We start from the raw sequence: 12,496 nt of genomic DNA on the forward strand, positions 1-12,496 counted from the left end.
CGATCAGCAAAGCTGCTCCACTACACATGAGCCCAGCGATGTGTCTGCAATGGCACCAGCCCGGCCAGACTGATGGGATTGCTTTTTGCTCCTAATGAACGTGGAGCTCCCGGCTCTCTCCGGGCCACTGACTGCAGTGGGGAGCTGGTGAGAGGGCAGGGGCACGCTGCTGGCTCCTGTGTGAGGGTTTGGTGCAATGCCTGGAGCCCGATGGCAGAGGAGTCGGAGCCTGCAGGGCTATGGCTGTGATGGGCTGAGCACCGCGGGGATGGCTGTTCCCTGCTCTATCTCATGTCCCTGTCTTGGCTGGGAAGGGGCAGAAAACTGTCAGAGGAATGTGTGTCATCTCTGGCACTCGTCATCTACGGAGCCTCAGCTCTAGGATGCTGCTTCACTTTGTCCTGCCAGACTGGCTTCCTTATAAAGCTAAAACATCTCAGCAGAGGAGTGCTGAGGCCAGCAGCTGGTCAGGGCGATTTGGGCAGCCTGGGACACAGGCAGAATATGGCTGCCTGCTACCCGTGTTAACCTGGCTCTCCTGAAAATGCCTCCAGTGGGGCAGGCCAGACCTTTCACACACTTGGACGGGAGGAAGGGAAATACAGGCAGGGTTTTTTTCCGTAGATTATAGAGCCGGGGAGGCTGACTAGGCTCGCCAGCGTAACTTCCTGCATGACACAGGCTGCCCTGAATTAGTTCTTGTGTAAATTAGAGCACTGTTGTTAGGAACACAGCTGATCTTGAACTGATAGGTCTCTGCTACAGTGGCTGGTAGGGTGTTCTAAAGGTTAATTTTCTTATTGCACCTTATATTGAGGCTGCATTTCTTTAATTCCCTTCAAGTCGCCGGATCTTCTCAGCCAGGCAGCGAGTCCCTGAGTTGTTAGTCCCAGAGAGAGGAGTTGCATGTTCTGATCGAGCTTTCCTGATCCTTTTTTGCAATAAACTGAACTGATGAAAAGTCACTTTTGCTTTAAGGCATATTTTCCATTTTCCACTTCTTGGCTCACATCCAAATCTTCTTATGCATCTGTGTCCTTTGGGACACTGGACTAGGACACACTATTCTAATTGTGGGAATGGGAATTTCAAATGCAGAGTGACTTTAACCTCTTATCCAGTCGCTGCCAGTGCTTGAATGTTTAAGCAAGGAACAGGAACAGGCCTTTTACCCGTAGTCACAGTGGAAATTCATGGTTCACTGCTTGTCACCATGGCCTGCAAGTCCAACAGGGATTCACCGTTCCCGGTACGCTGTGTCAGAATAAAAGCACAGCTCTGCTGGGTCAGGGCAAAGGCTTGGCCTGTGCCCCGCGGCAGCAGGGGCCAAGCAGGCGATCGGGGAAGCACACTCTCCCTGCAAGCATGGGATGTGCTGCCACGCTGAGCCCTCAGGACTTTTTTCCCTGCCTTGTCCAATCCCTTTTTGAACTTGTCTCTTCCTAGTAGGATAATTTTGGCAGGGAAAAGGCTCAGCCCCGGCACAGCAGGCGCTGCCGGGCTGTCTGGGCCCCAGCTCGGCTGTGGGAGTGTGATGGAGACCATGGGCACTGGTTTGTTCCGGCCCTCCAAGCCCCCCCTCAGTACCAGTCAGGCTCTAGTGCAGAGGACGGACACCTTTCACTGCGTGGCCCTGCTGCCCCAGGCATCCCAAGAGCTCCAGAGCATTGACGTGCCCCCGGCCCCCAGGACAGCATGCTTTACCTGTTGTGACTTCGTTTCCTTCCAGGTCATCAGCTTTATACTATCTAGCACTCCCTGCCAGAAACATATCTTTGGTGCCAGTTCCCCGGGGAACATCTCCTCTGCTGCCTCGTGCTTGGCCAGGTTGCTGGCGCTCTTGTTCCTTGGTTGCACACACCGTCATACCAGCCAGTTTGCTCTCCGATATTTAAGAGTATACGGTTCCACAAAAATTATCATGTTAGTTTGACAGGTTTATTGTCTATAATCCCTGATGATTGGTATTTATATTTCTCTGCTTTAAGTCTTTATCGATATGATCACATATTTTTTGGTCATTATTTTGTATGGGATGACTGTCAAATAGACACACCTGTTTACAAGGCCATCCTGTTTACTTTTTTAAAATGCTGGCATAACATCAGCTTGCTTGTTCTCTGGAGCTTCTCCAGGCCTCCTTGTCTTACTGAATGTCAGCATTAATCATTTAGATTTTTAAAAACAGATTTTTTTTTTTCCAATTTTGAGATGCAGGATACCTGGACTGCTCAGTTTTTAACATTTGCCTTATGCAACTGTTGTTTAACATCTTCCTGAGTTACTGTTAGAGTGGAAAGTGTTTCACCCTTGTGACAGGAATGCTTCATCTGGCTTCCTCCCAAACGCAGGAGCGAGATATTTATTGCCTTTCCTTCCTGCCCAGCTATCCACAATCCCACCGTTCCCAGCCTGTATCGCACATCCAGCCATGCTGGGTGGTGCCTGCAGCCTGTCCTGCTGCTGCCCTGGGCCAGCTCGCCTCTGGAAGCCGTGAAGCTCAGCGTGGTGCCACCACTCCCCTGTATCTCTCTGCATCCACCTATCAGCACGACTAACATCTGCCACGTGTTTGTTCTCTTGTCCTGTCCCCAAGTGGAGATGTGCACACAGGTGTCTTCTTTGGTTTAAAAAAGAAACACATAACACTTTTGTTTGTTTTTTTAACCTACAGATCTTTTAAGTGGGTGCCACTAAGCCTTCACAGTGGAGGTGAAGTACGTAAGGTGTGAAGGGAGATGCGACCAGAAAGATCGGGGGGCAGCTGAGGGAGGGGAACCTCTGCAGTTCTCCACTCTCCATATTGCAGCTAAGGCAGGAAGGCAGGGTCTCGGCATGGGCTGGGGGGCTGGTTTCCATCCTCCTGCTAGGATGGGACCCTTCTGATAGAAATGTCTGGGGGCAAAGGAGAAGTATTCTGGTGGTTGGGTTGAGGGATCCTGAGCACTTTTTTATGCTAAGAAGCAACATAATGGGGTGTGTGCTGCCAAAAGGCAGTAAGCCAAGTTTTGCATCTGCATCGCTCCCAAAGCAGCTTCACCTGCAGCTCACAGAGGAGAGACAAACACATGGAAGCAGCAGCAAAACATGCCTCTGAAACAGAAATTGAGAAGCTTGGAAACTGCTTGAAAGTCAAAGGCACAAATGGAGGAAAAACAGCCAAGTGGTGGAAGCAGAAACCCCAGGCTGGCTCTCCGCTTTCCCCCGGCCTCCCCCCATGAGCTTGGTGGCCCCAGGAGAGCCAGAGCATGTCTACGTGACAGCTGGTGCCTACAAATGAATATACAGGTGCTTTGGAAAAATCCCGTGGAGCTCCTCTTTCCAACCGAGTGCAAGAAATCTTCATCTGTCTTAGAAGTAAAATGTTACCACTTTGTACCTCACATAGATGCTGTGGTAGTAAAAGTACACGCTCAAGAGACAGGATGTTTGGCTGTATTTGTAATATATGCCATAAAAATAGTTCAGGCTGACGTGACTCCACAGTTTATTTATTGTCCTTATGATACTGTAGCTTTCTGGCTGGATCCATGAACATTGCCTTGGTGGAAACCTACACTTAGAAATTAATGAAAACCTTCTGCAATTCACTCAGGGGTAACCCTGTACATGAGGAAGCATGTAAGAGTAATGCAAAGTGTGCTGGCTGGCTCCTCTGAAGGAGACGCTTTTGTCTTTTTTTTTTCTTTTTTTTGGTGTGTGTTTTTTAAAGAAAGGAAATTACTGCATGTATTTTTCTGACTGAAGACACATATTTTCCAAAGTCAGGGGATCAAAAGCTTGGTTCCTGCAGCAGCTATCTTGTCACTGCTGCTTAGATTTTGTCACTGATTTACCCGCTTGCCTTAAGGCTTCTCCCTTTGATACCATCAGGTTTCTGCAGTTTCTGCACCAAATTAGCAGTGGTGCTAAGGTCCCTCTTGGCATGGCAGCTCCTTTCCTCTGAGTAAAGACTGTACCCCAGGGCACTTTTGCATCATTTTTTTCACTGAGTATTTGCTGGCCATGCTTTGGTCCAAAGGGGCATCATTGCTGTCTGTAGGTGTTATTTTGCAGCTGCAGCGTTTCCTAGGATGTTCCTCTTCTGAACCCAGACCTCCCCCTTCTATGCCTATTGCCAGGTGGCCTTGGTGGGACACATCTGTCTCCCACTGTCATGTGCCAGTCCTGGGCTCTGCCCACCCTGGCATGCAGCACGGAGGTGTGCTGCTCCTGCAGGAACTGGGCTTTGAAGCGTGCAGTGGATGTTTATGTGTTTATTTTTGGTACTGATGCAGTACTGAAGTCAGGGTCCTGCTGTGTGCGATGGGAGAGATGGCTCTTGTCTCCTCTGCTGCAGCAGCGTGGAGGGACTTCAAAGCACTGCCTAAATTGCTAATGGCAGTAGCTAATACAGGACCAGTTTGTATCCCCCCTGAGAAACGCATTCTGCGTAAGTGGGGCCGAGGAGCCATAATTTTGGCTGTCTTGGTTTTGTATATTTAGGTTCCCATGGGCATCGCAGCGATAGAAACAGCCATAGTCATCATCATCGTAGCGCAGCCTGTTTTGCTCTAGTCAGCGGAACAATGCACCAGCTCGCGTCTCGATGGCATGGGGCTCTGGGAGGAGCACACATCATGTGCAGCCTCATGCCACAGAGCTCAGGGCTGGGCAGGGAGCTGGGCAGCACAGCTCTGTGGGCAGGAGGAGCCGAGCAGCAGGACCTGCAGCCTTGGGCTGCCGAAGCCCCACAGCAGCTGCGGAGCCAGGAATGACTCACATGAAGCCTCTGTGGGTGCGCCCACCGTTGCTCTTAACTGTTTGTATTCACTCACATAGGGAATAAAAAAAAAAAAAGGAATTAATGGGAATACTCCAACCCACATTTTGAGCACGCAGCTCCCTCTCCTTCGCTTCTTTGTGTCCTGTGCTCCCTGCTGTGTCTTGCTGGAGCTCGAGTGCAAGATGCTTGTCCCCATACACAGTGCAGGCATGACGGCATCCAGTGAGGCTTGTGACGTTCACCATCAACAACACTTTTTGGAGAGGTGAATATTAGCAGAAAGGAGACAACTACGTTCTCTGCCCACTGTCTTGGAGCAGTTTACTGCATATCTGTTTCCCTCCTGGTTATATCTGTCCCTTCAAGGGAGGACGGTTGCTCCTGGCTATCTCAGGCAAACACTGCAGACGCTCACTGTGCGAGCTGCCCCACTGCTGCTCTCCCCTGCCCCTATACCCTTTGGACCTGCCAGGCAGGCACAGGAGCCCACGGCAGGACCTGCCACAAGTTCTCTTATCCCTCAATTTCCTTTTCCTCCCCACCCACCATGGGTCTCAGGGCACACACTGTGCTGCTGACTGAGCTGGTGGAGAACCTCAGAAGCAGAGAAGATGCCAGGCAGGCTGGGGAGGACAGCAGCCACTGGGGAGCAGGCAGCGTCCCCCGCCAGCCTGCAGCCCGGATGGGCAGGCAAAGCCCAGCCCTGGCTGGAGCTACAACACAGCCTCATTTCACAGCAAAACAATCCCTCTTTGTGCGGCCCATTCTCCCAGAACAATCCTCCGCTCTGACAATGTCCCTTCTGTGGCTTAGTCCCTGCAGAGCGACCAGCAGCGTGCTCAGCCTAATGCCTGGCAGCTTGCACCAGCACCTGCTCACAGCCCCACTGCCCCGTGGCCGAGGTGCAGCACCTGGGACACCCAGCCTGGGCAGCCTCTGCTTGGGACTCTGTGGCCACTTCAGGTCAAGGCAAAGTCTTCCCAGGAAAGTCTCCAGCAAAGCCTGGAGCACTTGGGAGGGGTTTTTCTTCTGGATTTGTTCGCTCCATGGAGCTGCACGGTGCCGCTGCACCACACATTAGGAGGGCAGCCCTGGCACTCAGTTGTAGAACGTGGCGTGTGGGTGTCAAGTCACCAAATCTGACTGTAATCCAAACTGCCTTCTGGGGGTGGAGAAGTCACCTGGCTTTGCCAAGCTGCTCTCTTGGGCTCCAGGCACTCTGGGATAGGTTGCCGGAGCCGATCAACTCCTATGGCCTCTAAATCATGGAGATAAAATGAAATAGCTTCAGATGGAAAGGGAGATTCTGGAGATAAGCAGGACCAGGAGTTTCCCATAACCTGCATTTTCTCTCTTCAGGAGCATGTGCCCATGAGACAGCCTTGAAAGGTCCCTGAGAAGGGGCAGTTTTCAGGTCCCTACCAGAGACAGAGCTCACAGAGCTGCCGTGGTCTTCTGCCACGGCACACTGCATGTCACACAGACAGTCACAGACGCTTGGACTGGTGACCAAGGACTCCTGTTGTGCTGCATGTGTTGAAGCCCCCAAACCTCCTGATCATTTCCAGTCTCCCACCAGTCCATTCTGAGCCTTGAGCTGGCCCTGCTGCTGTGCAGAGGCACTGAAGAACGGGCTTCTCCAGGCTTTTAGTCTCCTTGGGCGCCTTGCTCTGGCCATGGCTCTGCTGCCTGTTCCCCACCCAGGATTTGTGTGGATTTGGAACAAGCACCGTTATTCCATAAGGTTATCCCATAGGCCACAGGAACAAATGGGGATGCTTTAGCAGATCCAGAGTGGGCTGAGACTTCTGGCATGTCTGGAGTGATGTTGCCAGCCCATGGAAGTGGGTGTCAGGGCTCACACTGGAGAGGCTGCTGGCTTTTATGCAGCTGATAAAGAATTCTCGTCCCAGCAGGAAACCGCAGTCATGCGTGCTGCCCACCCCAGCTGGCAGGCAAAGTCCAGCAATTAAACACACCAGGGTGAAAGTCTGCCATCAAAGCATCTGTGGTCCAGCGCAGCACCAGGGGGCCTGCAAGCTTCCAGGTGATTCTTCTACCTTCCCTTTTATCTCACGGTATGTCTTTTGCCAGGTGATGTTTTAAAGTAAAACTACAGCATCGCATTCCAGCAGGGATTTCAGCAAGGTCATTTCATGCCTGCTGGCTACAGAAGTGTTGTGAGTTGTTTCCTGGTAGCTTGAGGGGCTTCTAGGGACTCCAGTTTCCAGGACTGAAGGTATTTCTTCTGGCTGAAGGGGAAGAGGGCAACACTGACAGTGATGGGGTAATTTGCCTTTACTGCCAGGATGATGTAATCAGCATGAATAACAGACAAAAGTTTGCACAAGATGAGTCACTTAATGTTGATATCAACTGTGGAAGGAGGCAGCGCATCAGCCTGAGCGTAGCAAAGCATGCGCTCTTGGGCACGGCCTATCTGCCCATCTCCATTTGTTGAAATTGCAAACTGACATTATGGCATTTAATGGTCCTTCAGGCTCCGAGTAGTGTCATCTGTCTCCACTTTTAGTGGCCATGAAAGCCTTGTTTTATTCTCTCTGTATAGACAAGAGCTGGTGTAGGAGCATTTCTTGGATGTTTTGCGGTTGCCGGTGTAATCAACTTGTCATTTTTTGTCATGGGGTCACAGAGAAGCTGTGCAGCAATGATGTGTGGTTGATAGTGCTTTAGGGTCCAACCTCGGGAGGAAGGGAGAAGGGTTAAACAACATTAGAGAGCCAATTTACATTCAGTGTTTTTATCTGATCACATGCAAAATCGCTGGCTTTTCAGGATTAAAAAGAAAAGGATGGGAGGAACTGGAAATTGTGTTTTCACTCCCCAAGTGTAATAAGGTAGGTGAATTTGTTAACTATGTATGTCAAATACATTACTGAAAAATTACAGGGCCAAGTGCACATGTGTTTAATTTCACTAAATTCATTTGGTCTTTTTATTATCTTTTAGATTTTTCAAGTTCAATAATGTCAATGTTTTTGCCACATACAAAGCTCACAATTCAATTTTTCAGTATTAAAATAAATTCACAGTTTTAAATTCAGTGAAGAAGAGAATATGAACTTACTATGTAAATCAGACATGATCAAAAAGATATTTTAGTTCCCCAGAAAGCCAGGATTATGAGAATTTCTATCTCTGTCATAAAAACTGAGAAACTTAGCAGCTGGAGAGGCTGAACCCCGCCTTTTCCCCACCCAGCTGCATGGTGATGCTAAGCCACTCTTCAAGACTGGCACCAGAAAAGGTGCAACACTGAGAAACTGCACCAGCATCTCTCACCACATGCAGAAGAAATTATCGTTACTAATCCCTAAGGTCATAACCTTTCATTGAACTTCATTCCTTTTTCATTGCTTAGTTCCTCCAGACCTTCCCATCTGATAGTCTGATAACCCTCTGCACCGATGATGGCTTCCATCCTTGTGCCTTCACCAAGTTACATTAGTGCACACCTGCTTTTTGCACTAAGACAGAGCAACAAGGAGAAAGAGAGGCGCACCTGGATCTGCAAGAAGCAAGGAGAAAGCAGAAGACAAGGACTGGTGGAGGGAACAATGGAAAGGAGCGCAAAGACTCATACCCACCTCCATCTGCTCAGATCTCCACGTTGAGAAGGATCAGCAAGACCCTCACTAAAGCTGCAGTGGAAATGGTGTGGTGTTCTCCAGGATAAGCAATGGAGGAAGGAGCTTAAGTTCTCCCAAACTGGAGCCTGGTGCAGCCCAGACTGCTGCGACCAAGAGCACAATAGCCAGGTTGTTTTCTGAATTGCAGGTGAAGGGTTAATGACCTGTACGGCTTTGCCCACTGCAGGAGTGGTTGGTGCAGGAAGGACGCCCTTGTGCAGGCGTGTGACAGGACTGCAGAGCGACATGCTTGGCTGGCTGCAAACTGCTTCTCTCCCAGATTTCAGGGGATTCAAGATGGGAGCAGCAGATTATCCATTTATAAAAGTCTCGTTCCAGAGACTTCGGGAACATCAAGCTGTACACAATGGGTCACATCACTCCGGCCTTGTCTCCCTCACCCTCACCTTCCTTATTTTTGAGGGATTCTCTTTGCTACGTGTGTTTGTGCTACCCTGCTTCCGCAGAGGCCAGAAGGCAGAAACCCAGATCCACAACATGCAGCAGATTACTCAAGTCCTTGCTGGAGGCCTGTCCCCAAGGGTTAGGAGGGGACTCTGCATCACCCCCCTGGCCAGCCGTAACTGGGCCAGCACTGTGCCGGATCCACTCGCCTGCAGCCAGGGTGCTCCGGCAGACCAGGGTCCTCACACCAGCTGGAGCTCCTGCCCAGGCTGCTGCCGCTCTGGGAACGTGGTGGGAAGGGGGAACACAGAGGAACTGCAGACACCCGCTGAGCATGAGAAGTGAAAAAAGGCAGACATGCAGACAAAGGTAACCCATCAAAGCAACTGAGTGTGAAAAGGAAAACCAACTAATAGAGGAGAAATAAAATGGAAACATACATTTGATGTGTTGGAGAATTAAGGAGAGAAACAGAAGATGTGGTAGCAAGAGAAAACTAAGGAGCAAATACTGCAAAAAATAATGGTGGAGACAGCAGACACAACAGGGAAGTAGAGTCCAGGACCAAAAGAGAGGAGAAAGAAATTGCATTCAGAGCAGAAGAGAGTGACCTTGAAATTTATTCCAATAGCAGGAAGAGGCTGGACTGTGCAATTTGGGGCTCGTTGTTAGAGCCTGACAAGCCTGCCAGCAAGGGTGGATCCTGAGGAGAGAAGGAATGCTTGGAGAAAGCTATGAGATGTAGGACACAAGGTAGAAAAGTATCTAGTAGGGAGTGTGAAGGAATCCACTGGTGATCTCTCATTTCATGACAAACAACATAGCAAGATTTCCACTGAACTGGACCACGAATCAACTAAAAACAGAGTAAGGGTGCAATATAAAAGGAGGACAAAAAAGAAAAAGAATAGCAAACAAGACCAATACTTAACAAGGGAGAAAGAGTGATCCAGACAGCTGCAGGCCCGCCAGTCTGATGTTAATAGTATTCAATTAAAGAGTAATGCAGCACATGGACAGGAAATGGAAAGTGGGATAAAATATAGTCTATTATGTCTGACTAACCTGATAGTTAAAAACCCCTTTCTATAAAGCTATAGGCCCCATGTGGACTCCAGGGAAGCAGCTGAGAACCTTGGGACCAATTAGGGACTTGGTAGATGTTGGGGCAGACATGAGCACAGGAATTTCATGTGGGAAGGAGTGGTCAAGGTCAAGATGAAAGCAGAGCCTGGTGAAAGGGAGCATATCAGGACACGCAGAAGGTTACTACTGAGGTACTTTGTGGATGTTCTTATAAACTGATTTCCTTAAGGACTGGCACAAATTTTAGGTGTAATCTGATGAAATCAGAATGTTGTAGCAAATTGGCATTGTAGGGGAAAGTAAAGGAATGCTGTACCACCAAAAAAAGCCATGAAAGTCACCAGGAGTGCAGTTCTTTACTTCATTTGGGGGACTTGGGGAGCTGCAAGCACCTGAAGAAGAGGAGTTACAGGAGTAACCAGCCGGAGTGACTCTTAGCTGTCACTGCAAAGCGGGACTGAGAAGGGCGAATGCAGGCCTGGCTGTATCCAGATGGGGAGTTCTCACCAGGTGAGCACAAAGTCTGTGACCACTCCTGGTCACCCATCTTCAGGAGAGGGAACTTGAACACCAGCATGGCCAGAAGACTTACCATGGCATTAGGTGCAGGGACAGGCTGGCTAGTAAGAAAATGCTGGAAAAACTTGTTTAGTCTTCCATGTAATGGCTGAGAGGGAGATGATTGCTGTCTACAAATACATTGGAGCATAAATACCAAGGCAAGGACCTATGTGAGATAAAAGACGACGCTGGCACAGGAACAAATGGATATTAACTGGCCGTGCATCAAATTAAGCTAGAAATGAGAAGATGACTCCTAACAATTAGAATAGTGAATTCTGAAGCTGCCTTCAGATCAGATGAGCGCAAGTCAAAGCCCAGCCACCTTTTAAGATGAAGCTTGTAAGTCTGTGAAGACAACAGAGGGTGAAGTAGTGCTGGAAACAGCAGGCAATCAGACTTAATGTCTCTGGGGTGCCCTTCTGTCCTGTGTTTCCAAATGCTCGTGGTAGCTGTTGTGGTGTCACTGTGATAAAAATGAGGATATGTGCCACTTGTTTATTGATCTGTAGTTGGTTATTTCCTAGAAGTCTAAGTCTGGAAGAGTCCACCTAAACCATCCAAGTTGAGGGCCTCCCGTTGACACTGAGCTCTTGTGAAGGTGCGTGCACCACCACCTGTGAGTGACCAGGATGCTGTGCCTTGGCTGCAGATGACGACCCAGGCTTTGCCTGGCCTCTCTGCCCACCGTGCTGCTGCTTCTCCTGCTGGGGTGGACTGCGGCCAACCTCTGGGAACCCGCAGAAAGACTGGGACTCCCATTTGAAACAGATGTTGAGATGGCATTGGACTGTGACAGGACCGGCTCCACCTCACGAGCACCAGAGAAAGCAGAGGTCAGTGTGAGAGTGACGCCAGGGCCCTCTTGCCGCCATTTCCCTCATGCCCTCACCACCACCCTCGAGCCAACCCTCCACACCCCACCCAGACCCTGCCCAAACCCGCAGCCTTTTCCCAGCCATTTTCCATGTTTTCCCTCCTGTCGCTGCCCCTCCACCCCTTCAGCCTCCCTAAACAGCTGCCTCGCCTCTAAAAATCAACTAAAACCGTCCCAAAAACCGGCACCGCTCCCCCCTCAAAATGTCAGAGCGCTGCACCGCCCCGGCCCGTGAGGCGCTGCCGGCGTGGGCGTGGCTACGGAATGGGCGGGCCGCGGCGCCAGCGCCGATTGGCCTCGGGGGTACAGCTCCGCCCTCTAGGGCGGAGCTGTCCCCCCGAGGCCAATCGGCAGCGGCGAGGGGGGTAGGGCAGCCCTATTTAAAGAGGGGGCAGCGGTGGTGGCGGGCAGAGCGGGGTGTGGCCGGGGGTGAGTGAGTGCGGCTGTGGGGTGCTGCTGCGTACACGTGGGGAGCGCGGGGGGGGGGGGGGGGGGGGACACACCCCTCCGTCGCCGGGGCGGTGGGTGCTGGGTCCAACCCTGCCTGGTGGGACTGGGCTAGGGGTGCCTGGTCTTTCCCAGGGGTCCTTTTGGATGGTTTTTTTTTTGGGGGGGGAGGGGGCATAGGAGGAGGTGTCTGAGCTTGGTGGTGCGTTGGGGTTTGCTGTTGGTGTGTGCTGGAAGGGCTTTTGGGGCTGTTTGCTGAAGGTTGTTGCAGAGCAGGGGAGTGCTGAGGCCTTAGCAGGGTTTAGCTGCTTTGGGATTGAAGCTTTGCCTGCCAGCGATGGTGGGCCATGCCCTGGTGAGGCCATGTGTCAGCTTGGCACCTGATAAGCAGCCTGCAGGAGTGGAAGAGGCTGGAGGAAGAGGCTGGTGTGTGTCTGCATCCCTGTCACCCGGGATGCTGTGGAGCACGGGAGGAGGTGGGTGGTGCCGCCCCCTCACCAAAACAGTGGAGGGATGAGCCTGGGGAGGTTGTGGCCTGATGGGCGGGATGGGTGTTGCGACATGCCCTTGGCAGGTGGCGAGGCTGGGTGCGGCTGCCACCAGACAGGAAGGCACTGGCAGAGGCTGTCACCCCCCGGAGGGGGGGATAACTACAGCAGCAGCGTGGATCCTTGTGACAGGCCAGCGGTGTGAAAACCTGCTCCT

This window comes from Pelecanus crispus, chromosome 5 (genome assembly GCF_030463565.1).
Source record: "Pelecanus crispus isolate bPelCri1 chromosome 5, bPelCri1.pri, whole genome shotgun sequence".
NCBI lineage: Eukaryota > Metazoa > Chordata > Aves > Pelecaniformes > Pelecanidae > Pelecanus > Pelecanus crispus.